The 13684-nt window shown below is 37.9% G+C and overlaps 1 protein-coding gene across 1 annotated transcript in view; it reads left to right on the plus strand.

The window, feature by feature from the left end:
• Positions 1 to 13684, plus strand: part of LOC121322011 (SH3 domain-binding protein 4-A-like) — a 65590-nt gene that overhangs the window by 21558 nt on the left and 30348 nt on the right. The window lies entirely within an intron of this gene.

Genomic DNA, 13684 nt, shown 5'->3' on the forward strand with positions numbered 1-13684 from the left:
TGTCAAGTTTCATGTTGATTGGTTACACTGTGTGTGAACAGGAGTAGTTAAAATTTTTAGGTGGAAAAATGACAATAATTAAAAAAAAAACATAAAAGAATTCTTACAATATTATATTTACATTTTTATTGGAAAAAGGCCATATGAACTATAATTAGCTCATTTACAAAGGTGTCCAACAGGAAATTTCAATCCGAACACACATTTTAAAATTCATCATACAAATACACAGGGCTTCTTCAGATAATGGAACAACACATGTTTAAATTGATGATGGGAAGTCTCTGATCTAAGTCCCATCTGCAGTGCATTACAATCTGAAACTGCAGCAAAAGCAAAATATTTCCTTCCAGTAGCACTTTTTACCATCGGTATAACATTCCGTAAGCTGAAATCACATGTACACTCCTGGAATAGATTACTCAAATAAACAGGCAGTTTGTTAAACAACCCTGTGGAAAGGTTTGGGCATTCACTGACACGGGAGACAGAAAGATGTAATTGGAAACACCACACAGGTGCCCAGTTTTATTGTGTCCCTTTTTTAATTCTCACTTTAGCCCACAGAGGGCGCTGTTGTCCGTGGCTTGAGTACTGGCTACGGTAAACAAGACCACGGTTATACCAATACAGGTACACAGTCCAATTAGGGTGCACTCGTAGGTGCTTTGGAAATAATAATCACAAAAGGACAAAAGGCGAAAGAAAAAGGGAAAATAAAACTATAAAACAAAGGTGCTGCACTACCCCGACCGTCACTACCTGCATGGCCTGGTTCTCCGTCCTACACTCATGTGTTCCCTGACTACTGTATACAATAGTCGGGGTCTGACCAAGTTTTTCCCCACTGCAAAAATAATCTTTTCTTTCTTTTTCTCTTATGTTACTGTTTTCTCTGGCCACGCTTGGTACGTTTTCAGCGTCAGCGGCCAGCCTGAGGGAACAGAGCATAATGTTTATAGGGCCAGCAATCCCCCAAGGCCCGCTTCTCAGCTACTCGGAGAGAGGGAAAGTCACACACCTTTTCCCCACCTCTCTGAGTCACTGCTATGCCTGACAGGTGGATCTATGAGACTGCTGCCCCCTACCTGCAGTACCATGCATACGCCAGACAGTCAGTACAGGTTTCCACTGTTACATATCCTCCCCCTCAGAATGGCACAACTGGTCCTGCTGTTCCTCCCACATCTTTTTGACCAGATCGACCTTTCAAGGTGTTTCAGAGATGGCACTGAACTGTCATTACTGTTTGTGTGAAAGGCAATACCGCCACTGACGCGCTAGTTAAAAATAGCCCTCTAGTTAAAAATCTCATAAAATGTTTTCTTTTTAAAATCTCAACACAGTTGTATTAAGTCTGCAAGTTCTTGCTTGCGTGTTAAAGAGAGACAGTCCACTGCCACGTTTGTAGCTTACTTTAAATTACTTTATGATTTCAGCTTGAGTGCCTTTAAGTAAGATGACACTGGCTGCAACTCTGTTGTCGTTTTTTATACACAAATAAGCTTACTTGATTTGAAAAACATCATGAACGATACAAGCAACTTCTTACACTACTTGGTTTGATTAAATGAGTAGTACACAACTAAATATAAAAGCTGATTAATTTCAACAAAGAACAACGACAACTTTTGAAAGAAAAAATAAACCAAAACAATAAAAATAATAACAATCTGGTTCTATTGACTTTCAATTAATATAATTTAATTAATAAAGAATAAAAACATACTAAGATAACAACTACATAGCCTAAGTTCAATCAATCATTTTTGTATTCTACCAGCGGCTTCTGTTGCATACACATCGCTGATAATAGTGCAGACCATGGGTCAAACCAATGTTGTTGGGGTGTGTTTTTTTTATTTTTTAAACCATTTAACCATAACAAAACATGCACACAGGCTTTTTTATTTTAAATTTCTCTGCACGACTATGATGTAGAATATGTGATTGTAAACATCTAACACAAGTACGTACAATGCTCTTTCAAATAAACGTGTTATGATTTTGAATATGCGCTTCTTAGGGTCAGTATTATTGTCATTGGTTGTGCCCCGGCACCTCCTTTCTTTACAAATGAATCACTGCGTTTGTTAGGTCTTGTCAGTGTTTCAGATTGCACGAGAACAGTCTGTTGTTGCTATGAGAACAATCTGTTGATTGACAGGTTTGAAAGTTGTGCTCGCGCGATCTCTTTGGCTATGTGAAAGGGTTATGATGGTATTACACTGGGCTAGATTGCGCAATTCCATGCTGTGTGAAAGGGTGTTTTACACACTCGTTAAAATGTTTCACAGACGGCACAGTGTCTGCATTTCTTGGTGAAAATGGTAAATGATAGATACAAGTCAGGAAGGCGGGAACATTGTCCAGCATATATACAATGTATTTGTTATTATTTTTGTAGTCGGTTTTATTTTTTAATAGGAAAAGGGTAAAGTCAATGTGAATTGATTAACCGTTTCCAGTTTTTTCTGTTGTTTGTTGGCTATACACCAATTTCATTTTTATTTATTTTATCGGTTAAAACTGAAAATTAGAAGCCCTAAATATACCTCATTCATCTTTTTGCCAAGTCATTATTGATCCTTGCTCGGTACATTGCTGTTTTCGCTTTGCTAGTGGCCATCTGGAAGCAAATAGAATAAATAGAGGTTGGTGGCTGTATGTTTTTATTCGTAAAACATTTTCCAGCAAAGCAAAATCTATATTTGAAAATATGATACATTTTGTCACTTAAAATCATACAGGAATTCTTGGTAAATCATCTGTTACTGCATACAAGGGCATACTATACATGGGCATAGTACCTCTTAGGAGGCCAACAAAGCAATGGGTAAAAAGTTAGTGTCCTATGGTGTGACGACTAGGTCATATGGTGTGATGCTCAAATCATTGAGCTGTGGTCTCATATCCCTACAAAACCACTCAAATACAATGCAGTCATATCATATCATTGAGCTGTGGTCCGGTATCCCTACAAAACCACTCAAATACAATGCAGGCATATCAAATCATTGAGCTGTGGTCCGGTATCCATACAAAACCACTCAAATACAATGCAGGCATATCAAATCATTGCGCTGTGGTCCGGTATCCATACAAAACCACTCAAATACAGTGCAGTCATATCAGATCATTATGAAATGTTCCCGTATCCCTACAAAACCACTTGCATACAATGAAGTCATATCAAGTCATTGAGCAATGGTCCCGTAACCTTCAAAGCCACTTACATACAATGCAGTAATATCGAATCATTGAGCTATTTCCAGTCTTGCATCTTTGCGATTAATTAGCATAAAAAAGCTAGAAGCTGTGTATATTACTGGACCAGTGCCTGGACATGTTTGCAAAAACTTGCAGCTGTTACAGTTGTTTATTTTTTAGCACAAACAGAGCTAAACAGTACTGCTAATAGGTACAGGGGCATTTACATAGAGAGCCTTCAGGCAAAATAACATTTCCATGAAACTTGTATTGTTTGTGCGCCCAGGTTTTAATTAATTAATTAAAATGATACACTACATTACAAACCCCAAAGAAATCATGCGCTACAGATTTTCAGTCGTGTTGTGGTTTCTTGTCTTTGCTACCATGGTTTATATCTACATTTGTATTAAAATGTAAAATCTGCATGCTCCACTTTTTTCCTGTTAGAATAAATCATACCAGTACACACAAAGTGGCTGTCAAAATAGTTTTAATTTAGACACAGAAAAGTAAACAGTGCCATAAACTTGCTCTATTTTCTTTTTCTTTCTACACAGCTGAAGAAGGGCTTTTGTCTGAAATGACCTGAAATAAATTATTTGTAATCCATTTAAACCTTTTGTGTACATTTAAATTTTGTACACTGCAGTTATACCTACTTTATTATATATTATATATATTTCTAATTATGTTGCTTTGGATTTTAATTCTTTGGTTATGGTTTCACTATGGTCAGGCAATGTGCTGGCAGAGATTGTCTGCTAGGGTTTACCACCAAATACATTTTACTTGTGACGTGGACCTCCGGCTCTGAAGCAAAGCGACGATACCGCAGTACAAAAGAGCCAGCTCACTTGCAGGAGAGTATATCGGGTCTTGGTGTATGATTAAGTTACTTACCAGCTCTGCAGCTGCCTTCCCCCATGCACACTACACTCTCCCCCGCAAGCCTCAAGTCTGTCCTGGACTTGCTCACCAGGCTACAGTGCGATGAGTGCGTGCCGGGGTACCTGCGTCCATTTCTGATACCAATGTAACAAACTGTAGCTCCCGCAGACAGGAGTTTCTCACAGGTGAGAGGTGGGACATGAACCTGGGACCTCCCGCTCTGAAGCAAAGAGCCGGCTCACTTGCAGGAGTGTATATCAGGCTTATGTCTTCGTATGTGATTACGTCACCTACCAGCCCTGCTGCTGCCTTCCCCTGTGCACGCTACAATATTATATTCCTGGCTCATGCAATTTTAATTAATTTTAATTCATTCTTAGAGCCGTTTTTTTCTCCATGCATTTAATATTATAGTGTAATAAGTAGGGATGCAGTGGTTATGATTTTCCCAAACCGAAACTGACATATAAGAAAACACCAACGAGAACTTTACCTATGTTTTTTGGGCACTGGCGGCAGGCCTGAATTCTAGCTGTAGTTTGTTGCTAACATAAATCTAAATGACATTTTAAATTGGAAGTTTTTCCTCAACAGTAGCTATTTTAAAATGCTGCCAGACATCTCTTTGAAGCCAAAATGTCGATTTAGATTTCGCAAAGATTGAGCTGCAGTTCTACTCAGACATGACTTGCACATGTTATGCTGTTTGCACTGACCTCGGCGACAATGGGAGCATCAGGAAAATACTAAATAAAGTTGAATGTCTTCATACATTCCTTTATTCTTTCTACATTGTCTAGTTGTATAATACATTAGTATGAGTGATGCAATAATACTGTGTTGAGCTTTTGTCACAGTTAATAAATAAATAAATAAATAAATAAATAATAAAGAGACGTGTGTAATAATGTTATGTCTTGTAATGTTCCCTTGGCTGCACGGTGCAGTTTGGTTTTTCATTTTTAAACCATCTGGATGTCAAAAACAGCTGAAACCAATCCTAACCGACTTGTATCCCTAGTAATAAGCACATGCATGTTTCCTGGCTTTTGTAAAGAGTCTACACATTTTTTTTTGTTTGTTTGTTTTTTTTCTGTGCTCTCAATGCTGTGATTTATTGTTGAATATTTCCTATCTGATTATGAAAATGGTAGATTACACTTCTAGTTATAATGGCCACAAATGCCCTACCACTTGTTGGCATTTATTCATCTGTAAGGGTCTTTGTGACAAAGACAGTGATTCTTGGTGATAAATCTCCCTCCCGACCTGTAAGGGTGCTAAGTAACGGGAACATGGTACTCTGGACTACTTGGTCTGACACTTTGTTCCGAGGGTTAAAAGGAAGTCAGTCATTTAGAAAAGTGGCGGAGCTTCCGTACATTAACCAATCAACCCAGAATGGAAATCATGTGGCAGCCGCAGATTGGAGGAGCGGCTGCAATCTTTTACCAAGGGGTCATGAGTGACGTAATCTGTTCCTTCGTTTTGGTTTCTGAAAAATAACCCGGAAGGACCTGTGTTCTGTGTATCCATATCGTGAGTGTTTGTTTGTTTTTGTCTATTTGTTGCTGCTATTGCTAGGCAGCTGGAGCTGTTGCCAGAGGCCAGCACAAACCTGGAACAGCACTTCACTTGTATCACAAATAACTGAATTTGCACCACTAGCACTAATTCACGCACCAACAGACTTGTGTATGTGTTTTCTGTTTTGTGTGGGTGTATAGTAAAAATGAGACTATTATTTTGGGGCAAACCCGGGGATTATAATTGAAGTAATACACGCTGCTGTATTACTTACCATCATTATTGTTTACTGTCTGTTTTGTCGCCAGGCACTGGACATAAAAATATCATTAAATAAACTTGTCTGTTCATTGATCGCCTGTACCTGCACACTATCAACCACTTTGCCACAGTTTTGTACATATTGAAAAATGTTTACTAGCCCAAATCAGAAAGGGAAAAGGACAGGGAGGTTTTTTTCTTTCTTTGTTTTTTTTTTTTTTCAAAATCATTGTTTTTCCAAAAAAAAAAAATGTTTTCTGTTTTTCATTCATGCTGTGATTTTGGCTAGCCCGGCCTTCACCCTTGAGGCAAACACACTTCAAAAGATTGTAACGCATTGGGATTTGCAATGAGTACAAGAAAAAGCAGCTGTCAAATCCACAGCTAATATATCTGTCTCTGACGTTAATACAGTCAGCACTGCCTAATCGGGATACTGATGTTGCTGCTTAAATGGGATGAACTCTGGGAGACGGTTCTTCCCATTGCTATTTATGTCATTTAATTGGGACGTCACTTTGTTTAACTGGGATACAGTATTTTCAAATGATGAATGTAGAACACTTTTCAGAGCAAGTGTCTCCTGTGGTTTCTCAGGTTGCTGTTGCAAAGAAAGTTGCCATGTCAACATCACAGGCATCACATTCATTTTGTTTAGGAATAAAAAAAAAAAAAACATTGACTCTTATTTTACATTATGTATTTAACATTTAATCATAAAGTTATGCAATTTAATTATTTTTCTTTTCATTAAGCACATTCTTGTATAATTGGTACCATATTACAATGTAAAGTTCGTTCAGAAATTTCCACATCAAATTACCTTTAAAACAAAAGAATGTGACCTTTCTGAAGAGGCATTCCATTCAGTGGTATATTATTGATATTACCTATGAATATATTTAAAATGGTGGTAATGTCAAATATATTTTTAATTTATTTTTTTTCCTCAAACTGGACAGTACCATTATCTTAAATTGTGTTTAAACTGCTATTAATGGTGACTTTCTCCCTGGTACGAATGTACGAAAAGTTTTTAGCATTAGGGTCATTCCATGCCAACTCAACCAGTGCCGTTGCCCGTCCGTCTTAGATTTTTCACTTGGGGGTTTTCAGATACACTGAGTTCAGAACTGAGTTCCATTATTTATTACAAAATTTCACCTTTGACCTGTGACCTTGCAAAGGACAACCTAAAGTGAGAAAGGGCCCTTGACCAGAAATAATCCTGGGTGCAATTCAGATGCTACCATCATGTGTAGCACCTTGTTCTATCGTATTGAATAGGACTTTTCAGAAAAAAATACTAGGAGGACCCTACTCACTTGCCAAACGAGGGGTAACTGACGAGTTTTATTCAAACTTCAGCCTAACCCTTTATCCTGTAGGGGATGTGGGTCCTAAAATGTAAGTATTGCTGTAAGAACCTTAGGAACCAGTCTTCCAAATTCTGTGAAAAACTTTTAGTTTCAAGTCCCACCACTGGTCATTAACCCCCTTGAAATTTGAATTTTTGCTATTTCTACCAAGTTCAGGTCATAATAACTTGTGTGGGGGGGACACCAAAAAATCACCCAAATATATGTTTGGACAGAGCTTAATGAGATCTACTAAGCATCAAGCAAAATATGCTGGTATCCGGGGATTTATATATACACATACATACATTTTTTTAACCTGAATCATTAATGAGAGAAACAAGTTTAAACATAAAACAGCTCCTTATCTTTAAGAAACAAGCAAACAAAAAATACCTAAGCATTTGAGAATTACACCACTGTCATTCAAGAGTGCTGCTGCTTTTCTATGGCAGCACCAAAAATCAATCTGTTAAATCCCTATTCTCTCTTTGCATTATTTTGCTGTACTCGTCAAGTCAAGACAACAGTTCTGTTAAAATATGTTTCAAATTTACTTTAATGATAGTCAAATTTAACCACTAAAATAACCACATTTGCAATATAAAAGTAATTTCTTTCATTACTGTTCAAATTAGTATTACCAATTTGTAATTTAAAGCTTACCACCAAGCCATGCAATCAAAACAAAATAAAACCATGTCTAGCTTCACTTATAATCATTACAGAATGACCAATACACTTCAATAACACATTAAAATTTTCCTTAAATTGTTTTACACAGAATTACATTTACACAAATTATCCTCTAAATGGTCATAGTATAATGTGCACTCTCCTCCTCTGAAGGAAAGCTGTAATTACTTCATTGCAGACAGAGCAACCATTAATATTGAAAATGTGACACTCAAATGCATACATCTTCCCTTTTTGTTGCATTTCAGTGTACTTTTAAATTAAAATATACCCTCTATTTTTCATGCAATTTGTATTTATAAGTGACATTTAAACATAAAACTCATGCAAACTCTTAACAGTCTGTGATGTCATGGCTAGCACACTTAATTCTCACACAAACATTTAATCATGAAAATATTTAATAAAATAGTCCTGGGCCTACATACATCTTAGTTTGTTGCAGATAAACATTTTTCTTTATCTTTGTAAAAAGCTTTCCATTAACACAGTCGCTTTAGCAAAAAGCTGCCTCTTTCTTTACATGAGCTGCTCTCAATTGTAACTGCTTTGCCGCATTCAAAGCTCTGTCTGATATTTTTCTTAATTATTTCATGAATTCCTTGCACTGAGTGTCAAGTGTAATTTTCCGTTTTCAAATCCCTTGCATTATTTATGCACATTTCTAACTTGCCTTTATACACCAAATAGATCTCCTGCACAATATTTCCTTCTTGTCTCTCTGTTTTTTTTTTATCAGATTCAAACAATTCTGCTAGTTTCTTTTCAGGTTCACAATTTTAGACAGATCTCCTAACATGAATGCACAAAAACTATCGTGCTTTGCAACATATTCCTCTATGACGTTGATCTAATGCAAAAGTGTGGCCATACTCTGCTTTTCAATCCAGACTACAAAAGTTTCAAACAATCTTTATTCCTTGTTTGGTTTTGCCTTGCTTTTGTCAGTGTATTTTATTAAATTATTCCAAGGAAACAAGCAGCATATACTTTTCTTTCTATTTTTATGAGCAGTTTGGTTTCATTTTCACATTTAATTTATACTTTTGAATGTGCCTAAATTGGGCTTAACTGGAACTTATCTCCTGATCGTTCCTTATCTGTGCCACTTGATATTGACAGTTAAATTAGTCCTAAAGCCTCTTTTTGTAACGTACAAACTGGACAGGAAAAACAGAGGGAAAACAGGTCTAACCAATTTTCTTATACAGTCACTTCCACTTGCAAGAGGGTGTATAGTCTCCTTTGCTTATTACTCATATCCCCATATACTGTAAATACCCAAAATATGTCAAAATACCCCTGTAAGACACAATGAGAAAACACTGTGTAATATTAGCCAATATTAGACAGTATGTTACCTAGTCACCCAGACAGCTTGTTACCTCTGCTGCACAGTAAGAGCTCATCTGTGGTTTTGAATTTGAATACCCATTCCTCGTTTATCACAGCCAGCCACATTGCCCCTTGTCGATGCCTCCTGGCTGGCTCGCCAAATTGTAAGAGGTTAGAATTAGCCTTAAAAATAATTAATCTTCAATTAGCAGTTATAACAGTTTATTTAGGAATCAAAAATGCAAACCTGGACAAATCAAGTCAAATGTGATACATCGGTCATCTCTCATACAGGCCTCAGTCAATAGTGTTCTGTGCTGGCATCAGTGTAGATGTTATTTACTTCTGAGCCAATCTGAGCTTTAATTGCATCAGAGATGTTGTTTTTTTCTGAGCTGGCGTCGCACAGAGATGTTAGTGTCTGAGCTGGCCTCAGTGTAGATGTTATTGAGCTGAGCCCAGAAATTACTTTGAACAGCACAGATATACAACTAGCTTACATAATTTCCTTGACCAAATTTGCTCTTATTTCCCTAGCACAATGCATGGTGTGAGACAAAGCACATTAAAAGTTAACATTTGCGTTTTCTTCTTCATTTTACCAGTGTCAGCAGAAACCTAGATAACAAAGTTACGTTTAACAATGCTATGAGTTTTGCTCAATTCTATCAGGCAGCAAAGCGCTATAACCGCTCATGACAAGGTCGAACGATAAGGCTGGTGATTGCAAACGGCTGATGTACACCAGCTATGTACAGCTTAATTTTATTAACCCTGCATTGTTTTAGAGCTTACATTAAATGCAAGAAAATCACACAACGTTTACAGAGAGTTGCAATGATTTCTCACTTCTTTCACCATTTAAATGGGAATCATAGCAACGGTAGTATAATGGAAAAGAACAGATGGCTGATGAAACAATAAGAGATTGTGCAATTTAACTGGAAAGACCTAGTGTACACTGCCCCACACAAGGTGCATGGTTATCAGAAAAAGCCTATGTGTTCCAATTGTATAGTGTGTCATTATGCATTCTTTGACACTTATTGCTTAGAACCAGTTTGAATTGGTTTGATTATGGTTTGCACATAGGCTCAAACAGCTTATTAAGCAGAAACAAAGGAGATATCATCCCTTCGAGGTCACAGCTACACTCTTGAGTTATGAAAGCCAGTCAATCCAACATATTTCGGGCCACATGCCAAGCCAAAGTAGCTACAAGGTCAGGTAAGCACGAGTTTTAAAATCGTTACACATCAATTACAATGATATATCTAAATACATTTACCAGCCTTATGAAGCCCTGTCAGACTTCTGATATAAGGGGCTTCAGTGTAAATTTCAAGTCCTGTGTAGCACAGATTCGCAGCAGTTTTTTAAAGTGTCTTTTCCAAGGCTCGTTCTCCTGAAGTCTTGGATGTAGCTAAATAAACAACATTATTTGACATTAACAAACATTAGCACCCATGATTTCCCTTTTATACACCTGTGGCTGGAGCCTAATTAATCATCAATTATTCCATTCTGGCTCCAGCAACATTCCCAGGGAGGAATATAACCCCCTCCCTGCCTACCCAATATTCCCCACACACCAGCAGGGCTTCCACTCTGTCACAATGCTATTCAAAGAATAATCGCATTGAGGCATTGACTTAAATAGAATTGAAACTAAAATGGAACCATAAGCATTTTAAAAGTAGTTATGGGCCCTATTTTTAACTGTGTTGGAATGGTAAGGCATCACAAAGCTGAAAAGCTGATGCTGCTACATTTATTTCTTATTTTCCTTTTAGGAAACCAGTTCTGATAATGTTTCAATGTTTTAACTCCTATGAATTGTGACTTTCTTCCTAGTAAATAGTTATTTCTCTATCGCACTGTTTTAATTCTGCTTTTAAAAATACTGTAAAGCCATACATACCACTGCTGTCTGCCACAACATAAGGGGAGCCTGCATTAAAGTAATTTTGTGATGCCCACTTTAATTACCCAGCATTTAGTAAGAGGAACAAAACTTTTTGAATTTAAAACTTTTTGTTTAGCTTTAGATGACTCACTTTTTTCAGTACAATAAATAATCAAGACTAAACAAACCATCAATAATAATTGTTGATAACTGTTTCCACTCTAATTCAATGACAGTAATGCACGTTTCACAGCTACAAACAGTCAAATGAACATCCTACTACTATTTATCTATATATCTACTGTATTTGAGGTTTTCTTAAGATGTTCTGATTAACTGGTAATACAAATACCTATCATTGACTGCAACATTTGTGAAGAAGCACGAAGAATATTGTAAGCAAACACTCAAGAGTCCTACTTTAGTAGAGAATTGCTGCTGATGGTGACACACTCCAGTTTTAGCTATCAGTTTGTGAGGAGCAGTTTATTTTTTTAAAGGAGTGTTGGGGGAGGTGCCAGGGCATTTGTTTCAGAACAACCTGTCCCAAGATGCTTTTCTGCTGCAAGGTTGGAACCATAGAAACCACATAAGAGCATTTTAAAGAGACTGGGTAGGCAGGCTGTAATGGCTATTATCAGAGCTGCAACTAAAGTTAATTATTACATTATGTACTGTATTGTCATTACTGGTAAAAGAGTGACACAAAATTCACTGTTTTGTTTACACCTTGATTAATCTTTGCTGCTGGTGTTCATATGTATTTGTAAATTAGTCTCAACAAAGAATTTAGTATTTAAAAGAAAAGGATACAATTGTAATGATAAACTGCTTCTGCTACACTCAAGTATTGGGGCACATGAATAGCTGCAGAAGTAAAGGGCATATTCTTCCCCATATTTTATAGCCAGATTAATGACTTCATGAAACTTAAAGAAGAAAAATTGATTACAAATAGTTTTAGGAGAGGTAGAGGAAACAGCAGAACTTTGCTGCTCAGTATGTTGGTACCTTTCTCTGACTGGGAAACACTGCACATTTGGTTTCTGTGTGTTACCGTTATATAAAATCTATATAGGAACATGCAATTTTTTTTCTAACATGCACAAAGTTCATAACTTTTCTCACTGTAAACTGCTTTGGCTTATTGTCATGCCAATAAAGCCCATTTGAAACAGAAGTGATTTCACAGCGGGTGGAGCATTTCTGCCTGTTTTTGCTGAAATCCCTTGCTTACTAAATATCTTGCTGTCCCCAAGGACTACAATTGTCTCCAAACGAACACAGAAGATTTTAATGAGCAATGCTTCCCATATGAAGTCCCTTGCAAAGCGGATACAGTGGAGGCGGTCATACATGCACCATATTTTATATTTGCAAGTTAGATCAGATTTACTTAATTACTCATCATGAGTGAATCCAGTTTTCACATATTACATATCCGAGTGTGTGCATTTAAACTGGTGTGTTTGTGTGTTTATGAGGCAAAGTGCCCACCCCTTGTGTATTTTGTGTTGTGTGTTAATGTCAGTGTATAGTCATTGGTGTTTAAAATGTATATTTGTATTTATTCATGAGGATTGCACAGCACTTCACGTGCAAGTAAAATGTAATAATATGTGAGCACAGGGAATTGCACTTTATTAATTCACATGCAGTTTTACCGCGATTCCAATTGAATGATTGATTAGCAATTGAGTCTCGGTACAGCTGCATAAAAGCTACATGTTTTCACCCACTCGGGGTTGTGTGTTCGGTGAGTGGAGAACGGGATTGGAGGTAATTGTAATCGTAGTCGTATTAAGTAAAATATCAGCTCACCGTGTTTGTCTGTATAGTCCGTTTTGTTTGTCTCTTTTGTTTTGGCGAGTGCACCGTGTCCTGCGTTTTTGTTTTGTTACAAACCTTTTATTTACTGTCTGTTCATTCATTAAATGCCAAGCAAAACCATTCGCTCCGCTCCACCAAACTCCACCTCTCTCTTTGTTTATTTCCTGGTTCCTGTTTCTGGTGCAGGGAGAGGCAGCTCTTGTTCCTCTCCCCCTGATGGTGATCGAGGCAGAGGCAGCTCCAGCTCCTCTCCTCTTGGTGGTGGGGGAAGTGATACCAGCAGGCATTCACCCTCTGTTTGTGGACATGGACCCAACAGGCATTCATCCTCTGCTGGTGGAGTTGACGGAGGCAGAGGCAGCTCCTGCTGTTCTGCTCCTGGCGGTTACAGGGAACTAGTGCGGCTCTCCCTCACTTGCAGGGGACTGGTGCGGCTCTCCCTCACTTGCAGGGGACTGGTGTGGCTCTCCCTCCTGCTCTGGAGATGACGGTGGGACCTCTCCCTCTGGCGCTGGAGACGGCTCCTCTCCCTCTGACTCTGGGGGCAAAACCAGCAGACATTCTTCCTCTGCTGGTGGAGATGAGAGTTGCAAGTCATCTCCCTTCAGCTCAATGAGGATGCAGGTGGGCGTGGCTCCTCCCACTTGGAATGCAACCTGCTAGGGCAGTC

Source organism: Polyodon spathula, chromosome 10 (assembly GCF_017654505.1).
Source record: "Polyodon spathula isolate WHYD16114869_AA chromosome 10, ASM1765450v1, whole genome shotgun sequence".
NCBI lineage: Eukaryota > Metazoa > Chordata > Actinopteri > Acipenseriformes > Polyodontidae > Polyodon > Polyodon spathula.